The 20282-nt window shown below is 46.8% G+C and overlaps 1 protein-coding gene and 1 pseudogene across 2 annotated transcripts in view; one reads left to right on the plus strand and one right to left on the minus strand.

The window, feature by feature from the left end:
- LOC144107038 (uncharacterized) overlaps positions 1 to 20282 on the minus strand; it is a 439706-nt gene that overhangs the window by 194889 nt on the left and 224535 nt on the right. The gene's annotated exons all lie outside the window — the stretch shown is intronic.
- On the plus strand, positions 13597 to 19312 carry LOC144107244 (uncharacterized; annotated as a pseudogene).

Here is a 20282-nt window from a genome sequence, read left to right on the forward strand (position 1 = left end):
ACATAGTACCTTGGTTGTGACAGTGACAAGTGCGACTGACTGCAAGTGCCACAGAATAATAAATATTGCAGTCAAAGTTACAAAAAATAAAAAGTGAGAGCAGTAGCTTTGTATAGCCTGCCCTCATTGAGTGCAACCACCCTATCACATTTGCTAAAGCTCCCGCCCGGCTGCATATAGCTTAGATCCACGTGCTTTGTACTAACATCCGACAGTAGGTCAGTGCAGGCATTATCAACTGAAGGCCTTAACCCTTGTTGAGGTGGAGTTCCAAGTGTGGGCTCACTGAGCAAGTGCACTACAAAAAATTCATCATAATGCTGATTTTTTGTGTGGTGTACAAAACTGGAGTAACACAGCACTGCAACATCAAAGTAAACTAGCTACGTGGTGGCACTAGGACGGGGTAAAACCTCTTGTGCAGTCATTTCACTGCTGATGGCGGCCCAGCCATATGCAGATGTTCTTTAGTGTGGCAAGCACACCAAAACAAAAGGCCGGTGATTGCCATTTGATGCTGATTTATCGTGATCTGGCTCGTCACTACCTCCTTTTTTTGCAACCTCTAGTTGGATATAACCCGAGAACTAGGAGGCAAATGCTCGTTAAAGAATGCCCTCCAACCAATGGCTTCGATCGATTCTCAGTGTTCTGGTTAATCTCCTTAGACCTGCCAGTGTGACATCCCCATGGGGTGGCAGATGAAACAGGATAAACCAGGGCTTAAATCAGACTAACCGTGACATCAGAAGCAGTCAGTGCCATTGGTTGAAGGGCCTTTTTTGAGAGGCATCTGCTGCTTTGTTCCTGAGTTGTTTCTGACTGTAGCATGCTCTGATGGAACTCATGTCACTTTTGTGTTTTCATGGCACACATGCTCATGCACCATATTATATTTGCAATGCAGAAGCCCCCATTTAGCTGTCATCTTAAATGATTAAATTAAATTCTGTGTAGCTATTGCAAGGAGGTTATGGTATATAGAGGCGTCGGAAAATGCTCTTCTCGAGGCAGTGCCATTGCTACATTATATAGCCCTAGTTAAGTTTTTGGTCCACACATCTAGTAGCCTCAGAGCATGACAGTTTTCACCAACTTATAGTGGTTGATGCCATTTTGTGATGGAACCTTAATTTGGCACAATGTTGTGCCACATGGACCTATCTGCCTTACTTCCGGAAACAAGGAATTGTGAGAACTAAATTTTTTTGCGCCGGTTTATTTCTTGTTTTCATGTAAACACTTGAGCACAGATTGTTTCATGATATTTTTGTAACTGAAAAATTTCAGTACATTTAAGTTACTGTACTACAAAATCTCTTGTCCTTCTATGCCTCTTTGTGTTTTCTAAGTGTATTAAGTGTGTGTGTATTTTTATCTGGTGCCCAGGTCTCTCCTGCTGTCTGGTCCTCCAGGATAAGAAATAGGTGGACTTGTGAGCAGTTTGGCTGTAACCTTATTTAAAATAAAGGCCATATGTGGTATGTTTTCTTTTCAGCTGTGAAAAATCTTGTTCTGTTATTGCGCTGTGCCTAAACCAAAACACGCAACTACTACACACTATACATGCCTGCTTCTTGTGTACACATTGCACCACTAATCTGCATGATTAGAAGGCCAGCCATTGCATTCTGGAGAGAAATATTAACCCATAGCAGCATAGCTTTATGCTGCTGTGGAAGTAAGTTATGCTGTCTGGAATAAAACATACTTGTTCTCAAAAATGTATCAATACTCCTAGACAGCCTAACGTTGCAATGGTATTGACGGCATAAATTTACGCTGCTGTGGGAGTAGGAGTGAACCCCTTTGGACTGAAATATAGTCTTCCTGAATTGGCGTAACTATAATCTTGGTCAGCATAAACTTACACTGCCTTTCAAGACATAAGCGCGTTGTTAGAACGCCGGAGCTACCGGAACCGCGTTCTACGTGTTTCATGTCAACGCAGCACACGTCAACTAATCAGTTAAAGTTTGCCCCAAGCTTTTTATAAATTTGTTTCGTTCGCCGAAGCCGCATGACTTCTTGCATGACGCGAACAAAGCTGGATAAACTTCCATGACGGACTTGGTTCACTGCCTTCAGGACGCAAGGAAATCGGACGCAAGGAAATCTGCCTGCTGACTACGCAAGATCATTACGATGCATTTTTGAATAAGATATAAACGCATGCTTTTGCCTGGTTTCACCCATTGTGAACAAGGAAGCCGTAGGGCTTCCGAAACGTCAATACGTTTCTTTAAAAATTTTGACTTGGTCAGTGACCCTATGTTTTTATTATTAAACTTTACACTAGAGAGAGTGTAACGTTTATACTGTTTGTCTGGGACTAAAACATAGTCTTTCTGAAAAGATGTAACTATAGTCTTGGGCAGCATCAGGGAGGATATATAAAACTTTTATATATCCTCCTTGGGCAGCATAAACATGCACTGCCTTTCAAGGTGTAACTTTACACTAGAGAGAGTAACATTTACGCTGTCGTAGACTATAACATAGTCTTCCTGAAAAGGTGCAACAATAGTCTTCGGCAGCGTAAACTTGCACTGCCTTTCAAGGTGTTACTTTATGCTAGAGAGAGTAACGTTTACACTGTCATAGACTAAAACATAGTCTCCATGAAAAGGTGCAACTATAGTCTTCGGCAGCGTAAACTTGCACTGCCTTTCAAAGTGTAACTTTATGCTAGAGAGAGCGTAACTTTAGTCTGGAGCAAATAGCATAATATTACCCTCCTAAAGGTGTTAGCTCAGCGACCAGTGGTTTACCCCCAAAAAAGACTAAAATAACTCTTTTTTTTAGTGTGGGTCTTTGACCCCACCTTGAGTTATCGAAAAATACCCTATGCCATGGCGCTCTTTGGCCTTACACACCCCTGCGCCATAAAAAATCCATCATCCACAATTTTCAATGAGGGTTTAAATCTTGTACGTGTGTGACGGCTGAGCGTTCGACTGAAACCAAACACGGCAGTGTCATGCAGCCGGGTGCCATGGTGATAGTATCATGTGGGGGAGTTGAACGCTTTGCTATGGCGCAAGAAAACCGGGCAGCGTGCCGCCAGCATGCCGAAACAGGTTCACCGAATGAGGTTAGGAATATCTGTTATCAGTCATTGTCCACGATTACGAACCATGTTTTTTCCTGTCACATGCCTTTTGCGAGAAACCTTATAGGGTATTTTTATTTTTTTGATGTTGACCAGTGGAGATTATTGGTAAATATTTTACTACTATTTGGGAGGTAGTGGGTTCGGTCCCACGTGCGGTATGTGGTTGTGTTTTCTGCTTTTTTAAACAGTACGTACTGTTAAGCAAACAAATATTTACCAATAATCTCTATTGATCAACACCACGAATTTCAAAAAAGGGTTGCGGTTTAGCTTCGCTATACTAGCGAAAGCTGCAAAGGAAAAGCTTGGTTTGGCTTTGGTTTTACTTGGGCAGCGGTTCCCTATCCTTTTCCATATACCTTGCATGGCCAGAAATGTCTAAGATCGCCAGACACGGCCCGGCGCCGCGGATACACAGTCGCAAACGACAGCTGGGTACCTATGCCTAAAATGTTAAAATTATTCGGGAATTCGAAATCAAATGCAGAGCGTTAGATAAGTTGTCTTCACCAATGCTTTCGACAAATTCAGATACCAACGTGTACATCACGAAACAACGATTCGTTTGGTACCACCCGTATGCTTCTGCGACCACCAGTTAGCCTGCCACAGCCTACCGAAGGTCGCCCCCCATTACGGTTTTGAGGAACAAAGGTCGTCGGTGCGAATGCCTCACACTAGCCAGGTTGTAACTTGACTAACAACTTTGTGCGCAGACTTGCGCCAGTTTGACATCGCTGCAAACCCTCTGTGCCAATTGGGTGGCCCACAATTTTGTCACCAATGATGACTTCAAGTGGCACAAGTCTCGGCACACGCTCGTATCCATACGCTGCATATAGACCTCCTTCACCCCGCGACGTCACGAAGATGCAGTGGCGCTGATGTCAACAGCGATTTTCGCATGGTAGGCAAAACAGGATCCGCTTGCGCGTGCCTACCGCAGCTACTGGCGGCTGCATCATGCCTGCGCACTGCAGAAGCAGCATGCATTGGCCAGCCGCGTCACTGTTAGATCCGCGTAGTAGCTTAAAAAGGAAAATTAAATTAGCCTCTATAGGTTTCTCGCAGATAAATACCGCATTAGGAAACTGGCTAACGGGGAATGGGCTGCGGTAGCAAAGCGCAAAGTCTGGAAGTCGATCGGCACTGCCATTCAATGTACTTAATAGCATGTAGTTACTGCGTCCATTCACCTGAACATCAGCATAGTGCGCTTATAATCCTCGCACGCAGGCTGCGGGAGCGCCGCTACTCTCGACATCAGCCGCCATCTGTCGGCGCGCGCGGCACGTTGGACTGCGGTCGGGTCGCTCTGGCGGCGCGTAGAATGTGTGTTTACATGTTCTTCGCTTCCGTCGATGATGCTCTCTATCACCTAACGCATGTGGGTGTGTGCTGTGCATTACTACTCACATTTTCCCGGGCCGTTCTATGGTTATTTGACACACACTGTTACACATTGTTACACACATATGCTAGGGTAGTCGACCAGGTACGGTGTGGATTGAAAACCGGTACTTACAAGCACATTTCTGCGCTGGCGTGTCTTTTGTTGTCGTTTTTTTACGTACGCTACCAGCTATGATAAGCTTATTCATCAGAATGTATATTTATTGATTTCACTGAATGGTGCAGTGATGTGCAAGCGGCAACCGCATCGGCCAGCTGCAGATCGAAGGTTGTCCAGGCGAAGCGCGTGTTTTCAATCGCCAGTACGTCTTAGACATCCGTGCACTGAGCTTGCTATTGTTCCCGTTAAAAACATTTTGTGCATGGGGATGTAAGCACGACCTCCACCAATTTAAGTTTCTATTTCCGTATGTATCTCAGATGGGTCCGCGGTGTAAAGGGCTGACCGTAGTATCTCTCTGCTGTTGATACCTACCTGAATCACAGCAATATATACACGATTTTATTACATTCTATGACACGTGGCCAAACGGCTACGCGACGCTGTCTCATGCGCCGAGAGCTTCCAAAGAAAATAAATGCGACTTCGGTCCACAGAATTTGTGAAACCTAGCCTCTCTGCTGATATTGATTCAGTCTTGGATAAATTAAGCGAGAATACGTTTTTGTGCGCCAGACAGCATAAATCATGACAAAATTTGTTTTCTGTTAGCCCTGTGACTCAGTTGTGCTCACAACGATAATTTGTTGTTACCAGCGCACCACGTAGCTGGCGACAAGCCCCATTTGTGGTGGGTGCTTCATGGCCGGCCGGCAGGATTAACAGCGCATTAGAATTGAAATTGCATGCTCGCTGTGCACATAATACTTGATGCTGACCAAAAAAAATTTCTCTGTGATGGAACACCAAGACGGTAGCGATATAAGCGCGAGCGCGTGCTATTCGCCGGCACAATTAACGTGAATGCCGAACTATATGTCATGAATAACGTATCAGTTTTATCTCTTTAATAAAGCAGACCTCCTGCAACACAACCACGCTGTGGGAGTATGCTGGACAACGTTTTTCTAACGCCCGAAGGGAAGTAAATCGCTGCTATATGCAGGCGCGGCCGCGGAGCTGCCGCCGCCCCGCAGTCCCCAAAGAAACGCCCGCAACGCGGCGCGCCAGTAGGCGGAAAATGGCCGCGCCCGAGAGCGGCTCTTGATTCTGGTCTATACAGCGAAACGCCAGACCCGGCCAAGCAAGCCATCGCCACAGGCCGGGCTGCCAGCGTCATGAGTTTCCGGGACATTAACGTTTGAGTGTAATGGGGCCGTGCGGGGGGCCCAAGGACCCGCGTGTCCTGAATTCCCTTGTGTCAAAGTTTTTACCACCACTGCCAGCATGGGAGGTAAAGCGGCGAGCGCCGGGAGGCTTGGCTGTTCAGCGGTGAGGCTGCTCTGACTCCCGGCGTAGCTGTGGCATGTCACGTTGAATGTCACGTGGTTGTGACGTCACGCTCCGGCTGTTGCAAGGCTGATTTCTAGGAGTCGAGTTTGCTCGCCCCTTTTAGGCCAGTAAAGCCTTCGCTTTAAAAATGCCCTATGCTTTTTAGTTTCTCTGGCTGCTAGGTTGTTTCATATGTACAACAATCCCCTCATTTGCGTGTGTAAGAGGACAAGCCAACAGCCACCGAAGCCAAGGAGAATAGGGTTTTTTTCGTTAAGGACCCCGTGTCGAAGAAAAACCTCCGTCGTCGGCGTCGGCCGTGAGCGAAAAATTCCGGAATCAAAGTCGTAAATAAAATGGCGTGCACGCAGCGCCATCATGCGGCAAACACAGATTACCCCCTCCTCGCAATGCACGCCGCAGCCCCGAAAGATGGCGCGCCACTCGCCTGCTTCTCCCCTTCGTCTTGTTTGAGCACATTGAGGCATGGGACATCGGCTCGACCCTCTAACGTGCATCTTTGTGCACAAACATTTCACTGCATATTTGGTAGATCTGGAATTACAAACCAGCTTTTCGCACGTGATGGTGACTCTTCTGCCACTGAAAAAGGAGGATTCGCCGCTACACATCCTGAACGTGTACTGCCCACCTAAAGCAAAAAACGTAACCTTCTCCACACTCCTGAGCAGAGCTATCAGGGAAGCAGGACGAGACCCGCTACTAGTAATGGGAGATTTCAACGCGCAGAGTCCCTCATGGGGCTATCATCGAGAAGACATACGAGGACGGAAGCTAGCGGAGGCGGCGTCCGCGTTAGGTCTAACCCTACACACTGACCCGGCGTGCCCCACGCGGATAGGGAACTCGGTGCAGAGGGACACGTGTCCCGACTTAACCTTCACGAAAAACGCGAGGCGAGTGGAGTGGACGAATACGGAGGAAACTCTCGGCAGTGACCACTGCCTGATCACCATAACGATCCGTACGAAACCCCTTACCAGGCCTACGGGGCACACTATGCTGCCGGACTGGACGAAATTTAGAAAGGAATACGAGGTAAGCTCCATCCAGGAGCAGGGTTATCAAGCCTGGACAAAACAGCTGCTGATCAACCTGCGTTCGACGGAGACGCAGGTAAAGCTCTCAGAGGCGGTGACGGACGTGGACACCCACCTCCTCCACCTCTGGGCAGCCAGACGCAGCATGGTCAAAAGATGGCGTAGACAGAAGCATAACCGAAAGCTAAGAGCTCGGATCGCGGCAATCACTAAAGAAGCGGCGGAGTACGCGGCGCAACTCGCGGACGATAACTGGGTAGATAGGTGCAACGCGGCCGCTAGGCAGATGTCTAGCAAAAACACGTGGCGCCTCTTCCGGGCGCTCATAGATCCCAAGCAGACGCGCACCGAGACGCAGAAGCACCTGCAGAGAGCGGTACATGCATTTCAAGGAAATACGGCCCAGCTCGCACTGAAGCTTCGGGACCAGTACCTGAGCACGACCCAAGATCCAAGGGGAGAAGCTTACAGATACAGTGGAGCCCAAAATGCTGAGCTGGACGAACCTTTCAAAATATACGAACTCAAGGCCGCTCTAGCGAGGATGAAACGCGGGACCGCGCCAGGAAGGGACGGGATCTCGGTAAAACTCCTAGCCAATCTGCCGGACCGCGCATACGAATCCCTCCTAAAACACGCCGTCAGGACGCCGCCTTTTAGCCCGTCTGCACATAGAACACACGACTCTAACCGAGGAGAGAGTAAGACTCTCTCAGGAGTGGCGTTACGCCCTGCACGTAAGACCACTCCCAATTAAGATGTCCAGGGACGACCACGAGGGTAGACGCAGGGCCAGGGCAGAGGCCTTAGCTCACCACTACGGAAGGAAACCCGGGGTATACTACGTGGACGCATCCGGCCCGCACCAAGGCGGGTGGTACACGGCGGCAGTGATCCACGAGTCCAAAACGGTGAACGGGCTCACCTTCAAAGCCCGAAGCGTCACTCAAGCAGAGGAAGTCGCCATCGCATTAGCGGCAACACACTCCGATTCCAAGACAATCATAACCGACTCGCGAGGGGCGTGTCGGAACGTCCAACAGGGCTGGGTCCCGTACCTGGCCTACCGGCTGCTGCAAAACAGCTCGTACGTGGGAGGTCCATCCCACCGCTTCATAGTCTGGGCTCCGGCCCACTCGGGGCTAGGAGGAAACGAGGCAGCAGATGCAGCCGCCCACGCGCTCTCTAACCGGGCAACCTCGTCCCCCGCCTCCTCTGAAGAAGTAGCGGAAGCCACGCCGACCTACACTTACAAGGAAATAACGCAATTATACAAAGATAGACATAAACTGTACCCCCACCCGTGGAAAGGATTAACGAGAGCGGAGGAACGCCTGTTCCTCCGCCTTGTCACGAACACCATGATGTGCCCGGCCTCGCTAAAGCACTTTGACCCTGCCTTCTCCGGGGAGTGCCCGCACTGTGGGGAGAGGTCCTCGGACCTCTACCACATGGTGTGGGCGTGCCCCTCCAACCCTGCTTTTACTCCAAACCCAAACCCCACCCGGGAGGACTGGGAGGCGACCCTACTCGCCTGTTGCGACCTGAAAGCCCAAAAGGCGATGGTCGAACGAGCTATGGCGGCAGCGGAAGCCACTGGGGTCCCGTACTAGGGACTCCACCTAGTGATTGTGAGGGGAAGGGCACTACGCCTGACTTCAGAGCACCCTCCATGTAACTCCCTCTTTTCAGAGGAAATAAACGTTTTTACCACCACCGAGGATGCCCCAATACCATTGCGTTTAACAAGTTTTCTCGGTCTCTCCCCTTCCAACTTCAAGCGTGCGTCACTCAAACCCTCGTGTTTAGGCGACGCGGATCCTCTTTCCGCTCACAGCGCGATTCCTAGGTGCTTTGTCCTTTGCGGGACGCCTCTGACGTGATCGCTGCGCCGTTGCGCGTCTGGTGGGGAAGCGTCCCCTGCGATGTGCGCCGCGCTGCTGGCGAGGAGTCATGCGTCTGCGTGGTGCTCCCAAGCGAGATGGAGGACGATCCCAACGGTGCGTCAGCCCCGTGACCGCGTCCGCGTTCATGGCGCGCAGCGGCCCGGCTGTCCGTGCCGATCACGACGTTTGGCTCGCGTAGATCGTTTCTCCCTCCGAGGCACCCAGTTCGTTGGTTCGTTCCGCTCGCCCTATGGATGAAGTTGTGCTATGGACTTAGAAGTGTTGTATTACGAAAACTATGTCACTGTGTGACTCAAGAGCACGCCGAGCGAATGAGTGGGCGGTGCAACGAGGTGTGATAACGCTATCGCGTTCCACTGTTATAAAGGCGAAGCTTAAGCGTCCTCCAACATTGATTTAAATATATGGTGACAATAAATGGCAATTATTAGTGAATATTTTATCGCTTAAAGGTAACTGGCTAGAAAAGCGGTAGAAAAAAACCACATGCCGCTAGTGGAAGTCGAACTCACGACCTCCAAATTACCCGTCCGGTGCTCTACCAACTAAGCGGCGGCGACGGCTGTCAGACCTTCTGCTTTCGGGGGTATTTAAGTTTACATGTGACCTAAGCATGAGAGTGTTCATCAGCGCCACCTTCGTCCATAACCGGCGGACGTAGTACGTCCTGTATTTCCGCTCCACGGCCAGCAGTCCCGGGCGCTTCACACGGGACCCCAAGGCGCCATGGGGGCCACCTGCAAGCAGACGCGGTTCGAGTGGAGATCGAAAATCGGTAAGCTTCACAGCCAGCAGTCCCCAGGCAAATAGAGAGGCAGATGAGAGAATCGAAAAGCTAGAAAAAGAGAATCAAGAACTCAAGAGCATGCTCCGCACGCTCACTGCAGAGATCCAAAATCTAAAAATGGGAAAGACTACCCCTCCTTCTCCACCGAGGAACCAATCGGTACCCCCAAAACAGGCACAGAAACAGACGCCCTCTCTCCCGCCTGCGAAGGCAGTAATCACGCGCCCCGAGCCGAGGGACAACGAAGGGGAGAAAATGACTACTGAAACAATCAGGCCACCCCCGCAAAAACGCAAAGGGGATCAGACGGACCCGCTGGTGGCACTCGAAAGTAGAGTAGAAAAGAAACTAGAGGCTAGAGATGCTAAGTACGAAGCAAGATTCGAAAGAATCGAGACCCTCCTCACCCAACTAATGGGTGCAATGAATCAAATACAGACGCAACTCGCGCAATTCACTGCCGTGCAGAACGCCTTCAACGAGAGGCTAACTACATTAGAAAAGACGGTTACTCAAATACAGCAAAATAGACAGGCGCAGCAAAAATGAAAACACTCTGGTGTGGCAGTGGAACTGCCGCGGTTTCCAACGCAAGCAAGCGCTCTTGCAGCAGCACTTAAGAGCAGATTGAAGAAAAACCTTTAGATATATGCTTTCTAATAACGACTGTTTGTAGGTAGATGCCTGCATGTGGCTCGTCTGCATCCACTTTGGAGCCTACAGCCCGGATCTTTCCTCCTCGTAAAAGTAAACTTTGTGAGTTGTATGGAATGAAAAGGAGCGCGTGAATTCTGACAGTGTTATTTTATGGCCTGTTTCAGGACAGCATTTAAATAAGCTTTTGGATTCTAGTACACATTAGATAATCATGCTGGTTTAAATGAATTGCATTTCAGCCATTACAGTATATGAAAAATTTTGAACCCTTTGTAGGATTCGGGGATTCGCATTCCTTTTGCTTCAAGTGCCGGCAAACGCATGATACATCTACATAACATATTTTACATGCTCATAACTACCTAACAATAAAACAGGCCACTCAATGTTTTTCTGTTTTGGTAATGATCATCCTGGTGTTCTGTGTGTATTTAACGGCCTTATTACATGAGGCGTGGACATGAAGTACGGCAATAAGGGTTACAGGTGTTCAGTTTGATGTGGGCCGCACTGGTGGGAAAATAAATTTGGAAAACTTGTTGACCGTTTCAGCCTTTTTCATCAGTAAAATGCCTTGAAGCAATCTTCAAATATATTACAAGTGTTCTTATAGGTAGATAAAACATAGGCACCGCATTTGACATCTTTTTAAAGAAACGAAGTGATTGGTGCAAATGTGTTCACCATTCTTCTACAAAACGTGTGGTCAAAACGGCTTGAAAATGATGTCATTGGATTTCTAGAACCATTCTGAATGCACTTTTACCATTTGTATGCATATCAGACCAAGCTGGTGTCAAGGGGACCGCTTCACTCTTTCCTGTGGCCTTTACAATCACAGCAGAAGCAATGGGAGTTTTTCTCCAGAAGTTACTCCATCTGCTGTTGCTAGAGGCGTGAAGACCCGACCGTTTGCTCCCTGCCTGCATCTGCGGTGGTGGGTGGCATTCACCTGGTTCGCGCTGTCGGCCGCTGGTTCATGGTGAGTGCAGCACCGAAATTAAAAAAACAACAAAGAATGCTGAGCCTGCACGTCTTCAGTGCAGCCCACATGCGCACAGATTCATCACAAAATGTGCTCGGTGAAAATATTTAAAAGCAGGAATCACTATCTCATTCCTCATCCAGAAGGAAGTACTCTGATGGTTTTCTTGCATGTCTCATGGTCCATGAATAAATGATGTTTAATGCTAAGGGAAGAGAAGGAAAACTCAGATAGTGAAAGTTTTGAGCTCACCTCATAAAAATGTACCATCGGGGGCAAAAGTGTCCGCAACGTGTGGGTGGTAAATCCTGTACCGCCATTATTGGCTGCTGGATTGAGACGATACTTGTAGAGTGTAGTCAGACTCACATACACTAACATTTGACTGTCAAATAAATATTGCGGGGCAATGTATATAATACTTAATTAGGCTGATATCACTTTTCACGTGTCCTGAATTATTTTACCCCCCCCCCCCCCCATATACTTCCCAACTTCCTTAAACGAGAGACCTGTATCGATACCTCGAAGGAATACTAATGACTAATGTGTTGGCAAGTATCAGGAAAAAGTGTAATGTTAGTGTTATTGCTGCTGCCGAACTGCTAGATGTTTGAGTACATGAGTTTTCCCAATGAGCAGTTTTCGGGTTGAGCGCAAGTTTGCTTGTAGGCATTCTTGTCTGCCTAACGTCACCAGAAAGCAACAGTACAAGTTGTGTGTGCTGGCACAGATAGTGACGCGTACTGAGTATTGCACTTTCAGAAATTATGTCCGTTGAAATGTTTAAGCTATAATAAAGAGTGCCCTCTTTTGCTGTCGAGGTATACTTTAACTTGCAGCATACCCTGGAGAAGCTACCAATAAAATGTTTCATTTAAACATTTTTATAAAAGGGCTGAGATTATGGCCAGCCGTGCGTGCCGCTGAATATTCACTGCCCTCTATTTTTTTTTTAAATTCAGGAACTTATTAACATGTCAGCATCACAAACCTTAATTTTCAGCTCCTTACATCTTAAGCTAAGCCAGCTAGCATAAAACATTGCAGTGTGCTTTAATTTACCTACTCTAGGTTGAGAAGAATAAGCTTTTTGGGTGAGTCTTCGTTTCCTTAATGATATGAGGAAAGTTCATGTTCTTCGGAGGTTTATCAAAAGCGATGAGGAGGATGTACAAATGCAGGAGTATACACTGTGTCACACTGGCTGTCATTGCCTCTGAGATAAGTCTGTTCGCTAGTGAAGGCTGATTTTATTCAAAGCGCAGTTCCGACCTTTGACTTGCTGGCAGTTAGCTCGTGCTGGTAGTTACTTTACACAACTAATTTATGCATTGTCATCTGGGGGAATGGACAGTTGTGAGACACCGGCAAACTTCAAAATGCCTTTCCAAGAGGAGCAGATCTATGCCTCTTGGACGTTACGTGTGTGCAACGTGCTGTCATCGCACCGCGCTCCTGTGGCCAGTGTTGGGGTTTTTCAGTGCCCATTCCATTCACGAATTATATGCACTTTGCTGGGGTGCAGCATGAATTCTTGCTAATGCCACTGTCGTGCAAAGCTAAAGCAGCTGTGCTTGAAATTTCAGGAGCTATATAAATGCTGCAGAATTCTTTACACTTTGAAAATTGCCGTGCTAATGCTCCACATGGCACGTCATTCTGCACACTGATGCAGACCTGCCAGAAGACGAACTGCAAAGGCTGAGAGTCTTGACTTTTTCAGGGGTGCAACAGTTGCGCCATTTTGATACAGCTGCGCCCAGTTGCGCCAATTGCGCCATTTTGATACAGCTGCGCCAAAAGTGTGAAATTTGTTAAAATTGCGCCATGCTGCGCCAAAATGCCCGATTAGACGCGAAAGATTGTAGTCTTGCTAGATTTGGCAAAAGATCGGAGCTGCGTTGGCAACATGTAGTGCCGGTGGCCAATCCAATCCAGCTAGAGGCTTGATGGCTTGAAACTATGCATGTAAAGAAAGAAAAGACGTGCACGGTGAGCGCAAGTTGGTGAGTACCGTAGCAACCGTAGCTTGTGTGTGCGGCGGCTTGTGAGTGCATTCAAACTTGATTCGTTCGATGTGTGTTAGATGGAGATCAATGAGAGAGGTGCTGCAAATATTAACGCCGTCTATTTGGGGTGGGGGCGATATGCTGCCAAAATCAACGATGTCATCGTTTGCCAGGCTTCAGATGAAGTGGCAGAGGAGACGGGCATGAATTCGCGGTTGTCGTTCATCATGAGTAAAAGTGAGTGCATTCAAACTTGATTCGTTCGATGTGTGTTAGATGGAGATCAATGAGAGAGGTGCTGCAAATATTAACGCCGTCTATTTGGGGTGGGGGCGATATGCTGCCAAAATCAACGATGTCATCGTTTGCCAGGCTTCAGATGAAGCGGCAGAGCAGACGGGCATGAATTCGCGGTTGTATTTTACTAGTATGGTTGTGTTTAATGCGACACAACCTTTTAATGCAGGTGTCACATTGTGTTGCACGACTTTTTGTGCTGCTGCTCGAAGTTGCCGGTATTCTGTTGCGCCATCCATGCACCACGAAATCAGTACGTTTTCTCGTTGATCACATTCACATCGTAAGATAGGAGGTGAATCAGTCGCGCCTTGCGCGTGCACTCAAAAAGCAACACGGGGGTGCCGATAGCAGCAGTCGGGCTCGTCGAACTATGAAGGCCCTTTGCATTCGGAAGTGGTCTATTTAAAGTTAGCTCAGGAACATCGAGAAAACTCAGCCAAGGCATACTGGTAAAGTCCGGAATAATGCAGAAGCAGTTGTGCTTGCCTGCAGTCGTCATTCCAGACTAAGCTCTCATCTCGTGCTACAAAGGAAGTGTTCACAAGATCAGTCATTGCACTACAGTCACAGTATAATGTCGCATGCCGGCGGCTATTGAAAAAAAAAACATTTCAAAGGTTTTCGGCAACATCTACTTACACCTAATATCCCGAGTCATCGCCTGCACCTAGAAAGCGTAAACCACGTGCCGAAGACGGAACTCGCCAGTTTTGTTCGCTTACAATTCCCCTACTTATCTGCTTTCAGCATTTGCCCCCATCTAATTTTGCCCGCTGATTTTTTTTTCAGTGTACGTTCCCTTCCTAGCTTGTAAGTTGTAATTCGGATGCCTTTCTGTCACGCGGCTTTGCCCTTTTACTTTTTAAGGTTTAATGCCTCATCGTTGTGAACAAAATCTGTCCCGCTTTTGCGGCGGCTCTGATTGGTCGAGACCGGATGCCTAATCACCATATTGAATCGATATTTAAAAAATAAATAAACCTTGTCTACCAGGGAATCGAACCTCCATCCCTTGGATCCCCAGCTTATTGGGGTTTTTTTTTGTGTGTCGTACTGCGTTCGTTTTTGGTCACAGGTTGATCGCAGTCAGATTTGAATGAGGCTGTTCTGGTGCCGCACTTCTGCGATGCATTCAGCGGATTTTGTGTCCATCCTGTGGTTAAGGTTCTTAAGCCACGCCTTGTTAAAAAATACATATTTTTTAGCTTTTGCTATTTTTTTAAATGCATGTTCCCCACCCTATATTTTCTATGAATTTCAGGTGGAGGAATAGGGAGGCTTACTATGAATATTGCAGTGGATAAATTTTATTTCTAAATGCCCGATTATTTGTACTTTCTTGGTACCTCCGGAGGCCGAAAAAAATCAGTTCCCGACTGTAGTTTGTTGTTTGCTGGTAATAGTAGTGAACATACTGCCTTTTATAAAATGAACTTTTTTCTTTCTTCACAGGGCGGTGCACGAAATTCAATGCCTCGGTGCTGAATGAAGTGGACTGCAACAATGATGTGATCAGTGGTTGGTGCAGGGCAGGCATCAAGGACACAGATGCTTTTTGTATCTTGTTCAATGTGACAATTTGCTGTGCTCAGCATGGTACTGCTGCTGTCAAGCGCCATGCAAACATGAAGAAGCATGTGGAGGTAGCGGCAAAGCATAGAGATTCTAGTGGTGTGCTACTGGCACCCAAGACCGTGCAAGCCACGATAGATTTTTCACAGGGGAGGCCTCGTTCCTCGTTGCAAGACCAAGTTTGTGAGGCTGAAACCATATTTGCAATGTCTGTTGTTTCAAAAGGCATTCCCTACTCATGGGGTGACACAGCAACACACATCTATAAAAGGATGTTTCCCGACAGTGATGTGGCCAAGAGTTTTACCTGTGGAAGGGCAAAACTTTCTTATGTCATCTCAGATGGTCTGGGGCCTTACTTCAAATCAAAGCTTTTGACAGAGTTGTGTCGGCCAAATGTTTTTTTTTCGTTAATGTTGACGAAACTCCAAAACCCGAACAGCATGTGCAGCAGTTGGATTTGCTGGTTAGATATTTCTCCGAAAGTAAAAAGCAAGTTGTTGTCGAGCACTTGAACTCTTTTAACCTTGGTCGTGCCACTGGGGATATAATTGTAGGGTGCATAGAGGAACCCTAACTGAGTTGCCAAAACAAGGGTTTCTTTGCTTTTTCAGTGATGGCCCTAATGTCATGAAGAGCGTGAAATCTAAGCTGAAACAAAAGATAAACCCAAATCTTGTTGATGTTGGGGAGTGCACTTTGCACAAAGTGCACAATGCATTTTCGAAGGGCTTAGATGCATTTTTTCTGATGAAGAACATGCCAGGGATGTTTATTATTATTTTAAGCATCCTGTGCGTGCCGAGGGCCTGAAAGAACATCAAGAGATTTTGGGGATAGAGCCTCATGTCTTCCTCCGACACGTCTCTAATCGCTGGCTGACATTGCAAGATTCTCTAGTCCGCGTGGAAGAACAATTCACTGCCTTGCAGGACTTTTTGGGGGGAACTGTGGTAGACTGCGACCAGGTGTGCAGACCCAACACAGCAGACTTGCTGCAGCTTTTGGCAGCAAGGACCTTTATGCAAAGGTACTGTTTCTGAGGAATGCTGCAGAGCTGTTCACCGGGTTCCAGAAACTCTTCCAAAGGCGGGAGCCACTTCTGCATGTCCTTCATGAAGAAATTCTAGGATTAGTGCGACGAGTTTTGAGTCGGTTTTTAAGAAGCGAAATATTTTGTAGCAAGAGTGCAGAGGAGTTAACCAAGCTTAACCTGGATGATGCTGCCTTTTGGAAGGCACGACCGGAAGTTGGCGTGGACACAGAAAAAGCTATGGAAGGCTGGGACCCTTCGGAGAAAAAAAGGTTCCGCCTCGGAGCTCGGGCATTTTACCTTGCTTGTTCGAAAGCATTACTTCAGAAGCTCCCCCTCACAAATAAAGTGGTCATGCATGCAAGGTTCCTGGGTTTACAATACGAGAATGCTGAGCAGGAAGTGCGGTCCTTACGCTACATTGTGGGGCAACTTCCTCAGGTTTTGGGTGATGGTCAGGTGTCATCTCTCGTTGATGAATGGCTCATGCTGAAGTGCGATCAGAGCAAAGGCACCCTGGAAGGAAGGCTGGATGTCTACTGGGCAAAGATATTTTGCATGAAGACAATAACAGGTGAAACAAAGTATCCCATGCTTTCGAAACTTGTAAAAGCAGTTCTTTCTCTGCCGCACGGAAATGCTGACCTAGAACGAGGCTTCAGTGAAAATAAGCACCTTTTAGATGGACGGAGCTCTCTGAACATCGCTAGTGTTAACGGAATGCGCCACATCAAAAGTTATCTTCAGCGCTATCATGGTGATGCAAGTAAGGTGCCCCTCAGCTCTGACCTTTTGAGATGTGTGAGGCAGTCACAAGCGAAGTATGCTCTGAGGATGAGCGCTGAAGAAAGCACAAGCAAGCGGGCAGCAGAGGTGGCTGTTTCAAACCAGTGTACTCTTGAAGCAAAGAAGAAAGCATTGGAAGGCCAGGTGCAAGCCAGCAAGGTGTTGCTCACTAGGGCTGAAGAGATGATAAACTTCGGCATCAAAGAGAAAGACATGGACAAGGTTGAAAGTGGTCGCTTGCTGTTGACTACAGGGAATGGAAACCTTGAGCAAGTCCTTAAAGACCTCAAGGAACTGGAAAAGCAAATATTAAAAAAGGCGAGGCATTGACATGCAAACAACATCTACACTAGACATGTATATTGTAATAGTGCAGGAGCGGCTTAGCTTGCCTTGCACCTAGTCATGATGTGGACATTCTTGTCTATTTGGTGTTGGTGCTAGTCGTGATGTGTTCTAGTCGATATTCCTGTCTACATGTGATTAGAACTGCAATAAATTTTTTTGTAGTGTTGATGCAAACTATTTCTTGTATGTTCCTTTGCTTGGTCTTGTATAGTGTACCTACGGATTAACCTTTTTTACAGGTTTGTGCATAGATCCCTACCTTATGGGTTTCTCAAGCGTTCATTTGTAAATGATTTGCAGATCCTTGCCCAATGAAGCTAAAGCATAATTGAAGTGAGACAGCCTTAAAAAATAAACCAACTAGATTTTATGGCTCACATGTATATAGTCCGATGTTCAGATCTTATTTTTGTACAGGAAGTAAGGCTTCTTTCCCGTGAAATTGCTCCAAGTTATGAATATTAGCTCCAAAATGCCGAATATTTTTCCCGTAAGTTGCTCCAAATATGGATTTTACTGCTCCAAAACTAAGATTTTTCTGCTCCAAAAATTGCTACAAATCCTATTTCAGCTGTTGCACCCCTGCTTTTTGTGAAATGTAAAGGGTAGAACAGTTGACATTTGTGCTTGAAGAATACATGCTATCTTGCACAGTCGGACTGAAGGCAAGCATGCACAAACATTAATTCGTTTCAGATTTCTCACATGGCAAAACAAAGGAAAGGGGTCTGATTCACAGTATTTGCATACAGTGCAAAAGGATGAAACATAAAGGCCTGATGGTTACCAATGACGTGGACCAAACTGGGAGTGAACGCACCTTCTCCTCCCGTGTGAATGGCAGATGCAGCAGTCGGGCAGTGGCGACCCCGCCGTGATGTGGCAAGAGGCAGAAACAGACCCCTTTGCAAAGGCCATAATAGAGCACACGTTCCCCTCGAGACTGGCCATGGTGAGAGATGCATGTAGCTTGCACCTTATAAAAAGTTTAAAGACAGTCTGCAGGCTACCTGGCGTAGTGAGAGCGGTCAATGTGTTGAATGTTGTGATGAAAAGCAAAAAAAAGCTGATGTTTTTGTATGGGCCAACCTAAGAGGAAAACCTCGTGAGGTTGAGGTGTTGAATGCTACAGGTGGTGTTAGCCTTGCTTTATCTGCCGGCAATTGCTCGTGTGCTGGATGTACTTCAGCTTTTGTACATATTATTCTGAGCAGTGCTGGAAGATGTGGACAGAATGATGATGCACACATTGTGTTGAACTGGCAACTAAATTTTATTCATGAACCATTTCTATATGTTCAATGCAGATAAAACGGTCAACAATCAGTCCTGTCACGTTCTATCGTTACCCTCATCTTCCCTCTTCCAAAAATGCCTCTTCTGCTAGTAGTGATAGGGAGGTGCTACTTATGCATGTGTCTTTATAATCAAGCATTGTTTTACGCTCAAAAATTTCCTGTACTTTTTCATCTCTGTTTCATTCAACTATCACTGTATTGCATATAATCTTTGATTATAAAGACACATGCGTAAGCAGTGCATAACTATCACTTCTAGTGATACAAAGGGTATTTCTGGAAAGGGAAAGATGAGAATAATGATGGAGCATGTGACGGGACTGATTGTTGGCTCTTTTTTCTGCACTGTGTATATTGTAATGCTTAATGAATAAAATTCTTCTGTTAATTCAGTGTAATGTGTGTAGTGCTTCTCATCCTTCTATCTATCTCTTTGAGCGCTGTTTTAGAAAATGCTGAACCAACCGCCCGAAAACCATTTTGTATATGGTATAGTCTATAGTTTTTTGTATTTGCTTTGAATGCTTCTGATTCTTATGATGATGCTCTTATGTCATTTTTTTACTGCAGAGAGCAAGAACAGCTATGCCGTGCCATGTGGTCTGACTGCTTTACTTGCACATCCAGGTGTGGCCACACTAATACCATAACTTTGTTTCATTTCAGCCAGTAAAACTTGCTCGTGTCATTCAAAGAGCACCTAAAGTTTTTAATGACACTTTGGGTTGTTGGTGCAGTTGGAGGAGAAAAGACCTGTGGTGCATGATCATTTATGTATTCTTGTGTTAGTAGAGCAGCTGCCTTTCCTTATCCCTTCACTGTGATGTATTCACAGAAAAATATGCTGAAGACTTCAAGTCCGGTCGATTCACCTACACTACCTACACGAGTTCTCTTCGTGCAGCACTTCGCCATTCGTTTCACGAGTGTAGCCTAGCGCCCTCTACACGACGCCGTTCTTTTCACACAAGTGTAGATGTCGTGTAGACCTAGCTCAAAAAAATTCTGCACTCTCTCGACTGGCAGTGCCGATTGCGTGCAGCCAGTGCAGCAGCAGACGACAGCGGGAGGAATATGTCAGCTTCAAACGACGGCAGCGTGTTTGGCGTCGTCAACGGCGTAAACACATTATTGACGCCTATCGTTGGAGAAGACGGCCAACAACTGGGCTCAGAGAACGGATATATGTACGCTACACCAGGTAAGGCTTCGCTCGGTCAACAAAAGAGAAACACGTGCATGCGTTTCTTCATGCGACGACGCCGTGCTTGCATGGTACTTGTTCTTTTTAGGCTTATTTTACTCATCTAGTTTGTTTCTTGCTTTTTTTTCCCGTTCCCCGTAAATGAGCTCGGTATTAACCAAGTTCGTTGTTAGTTACCTTGGCATGATTGCTATTCAGCGTTTTTAAATACGTTGGCTTTATCCAGCCGTGTGTGCGTCGCCACTTCTCCTTCGACATTTGACAGGTTTTATTCAAAGCTATGACCCAGATTTCAACTATCCTGCTTTATTTAGTGGTGGCTCCCAAAACATCAATATTCTCTCGCACAGATGGCACAATCGTATCGGCGGT

Source organism: Amblyomma americanum, chromosome 10 (genome assembly GCF_052857255.1).
Source record: "Amblyomma americanum isolate KBUSLIRL-KWMA chromosome 10, ASM5285725v1, whole genome shotgun sequence".
NCBI lineage: Eukaryota > Metazoa > Arthropoda > Arachnida > Ixodida > Ixodidae > Amblyomma > Amblyomma americanum.